The following is a 2,004-nucleotide window of genomic DNA, read 5'->3' as shown; positions in this document are numbered from 1 at the left end:
CCATCATTTCTACTTCTATAAATGGCAAATCCATTTTCATCTATTGTTGTTTGTCTGAAATTTTCTTAAAAAATGTCTTGAACAGTGTTATTTCAACATGCATGGTGATTTAAGATTAGCTAATCCACATGGACCATGCATCTTAAATTTTGCAACACTTTCATATCCCATTGGATCATTATTTTTGTTAGATATTTCTGTACAAATTATAGAATCTATGATCCCTTGCTATTGGATATCTGTGTTCTGGATCTAACCAAAGCAGGATATGAACATGGGGCAAACCACACTTTTGAAACTCTATTGTGTATAAAGTTGTAGGTAGTAAAAAGATTCTATAAAAATGTTAGTTAACTACAAATATGCCAATAAATAAATGCTAAGTAATTTGTTATAACAGATAGAAATATACCTGCCACAGTTTTTTTTCCGAAATGCTGTCTTTTTGTAATATCCAAAATTAATTCTTCGAGTTTTATTTTAAAAACTTTATTAATAATATAATATCTATCTTCATATCTTTGATCAGGAATTAGGTTCAAAGTAACTTGAATTTTTAGTCATTATGCATTGCAAGTAAATGTGATAAATAAAAAAAGAGGTCCATATCATCTGCAAATAGTTATTGCATCTTGATGGTTTTGAATCATATATCTAGGACTACTGATAAAACTTGCTGGTATTATGATTCTGTCACGCCCCGAGCCCGAGGCGCGGCAGACGCCGCACGCCCGCACGGCGGGCCGCACAAGCGTGCTAGGCATCGGATCATATCAAAGCAAATACAGATGTTCAAAACTGACATAATTATTTAAATTTATTCAAAAGCAGTCTTACAAAATTTCAAATAACATATGCTGACGTAAGTCAAATACTCTAATCAATCTAACAAAAGGACCAATAACTGATGGAATCATCGGAACATCTAACGCACTCCCCATTCCCGTGCGATCAAGCCTCTGGATCTGAAAAATAGAGAAAATAAAATAATGAGTTACACTAGCCGAGTAAGCAACAAAATACCCCAAAGTGTGGTCGGAGCATATCAGGTCAAAATACAGGATAATGACTGGAATAAATCATAAATAACATCGTTTTACTATTTTCAAAACTTATTATCATTTTTCCAAAAACTCTGATACCAGAATCTCAACATAATAGGCTACGGCTACGTAACCCAGTGGCATGGGTTGCACAAGGTGCCAAATCCATTATTTTTATCCACCGATGGCAGCCGGTGTTGCACAAAAGTGCCAAATCTACTATTTTTATCCACCGATGGCAGCCGGTGTTGCACAAAAGTGCCAAATCCATTATATTTACCCACTGATGGCAGCCGGTGTCGAAACCGGTTCCTCACAGATTACAAGTCGACAGGTCCAACGTATAATCCCCATTGGCAGGGCCAGAACAGAGCAGAATAGATCATAGCCATGCTGAGAATGCATATATACAGAAAAATAGATTTCATAAATTATCCAGTCATATTTTGCGAATTTCAGAGCATATAACAAAATTTTCAAATGAAATTTAACATGCCAGACTCATTTTACTAAATACAAAACATATTTCGAAATTAATCCACTAATAATTATTTTACCAAATAATTTCGAAAATGCACTTTGAAGCATTAAGTTACTTACCTCTTCTCGCTTAATTCCTACTTCAGATAGGCAGATCAGGTTCACCTGTTTAAATTTAATTAATTCCTTGTTAATTTCAGAACTAAGCAAAATCCAAAAATAATACTATTGGACACGGCCCAGAGTTGGCCCATAATGGGCATGGCCCGATAGGGCCCATATCGGACACGGCCCAATGGGCCCGCATAGACCCAGCTAAATAGGGCCCCCAAGGTTGGCTTCTAATTGGTTCATTTATACAATAAAATTAATTGCAGGGACTAATACTTAATTTACAGGGTACTATTTTATAAAGCTCGAGTGGGCTAAATAAAATATAGTTGGGGACCTTTATGTAATAAATCTTTTCTATAGGGATCAG

The 2,004-nt window shown here is 35.5% G+C and overlaps 1 long non-coding RNA gene across 1 annotated transcript; it reads right to left on the bottom strand.

Moving 5' to 3' along the window:
- Positions 1 to 789: 789 nt before the first annotated feature.
- On the bottom strand, positions 790 to 1,756 carry LOC149751111 (uncharacterized). The gene is made up of 2 exons (XR_016398611.1): positions 1,644 to 1,756; positions 790 to 965 (listed from the first exon to the last, which is right to left on the bottom strand). It is a non-coding gene; the product is annotated as an uncharacterized LOC149751111 (long non-coding RNA).
- Between the last annotated feature and the right edge of the window lie 248 nt (positions 1,757 to 2,004).

The sequence above is a fragment of the Phoenix dactylifera genome, chromosome 16 (assembly GCF_051530095.1).
Source record: "Phoenix dactylifera cultivar Ajwa chromosome 16, Ajwa_hap1_PhDact_Kaust_v1.1, whole genome shotgun sequence".
NCBI lineage: Eukaryota > Viridiplantae > Streptophyta > Magnoliopsida > Arecales > Arecaceae > Phoenix > Phoenix dactylifera.
The sequence above is the reverse complement of the archived record's forward strand: the minus strand, read 5'-3'. Positions and strand labels throughout refer to the sequence as shown.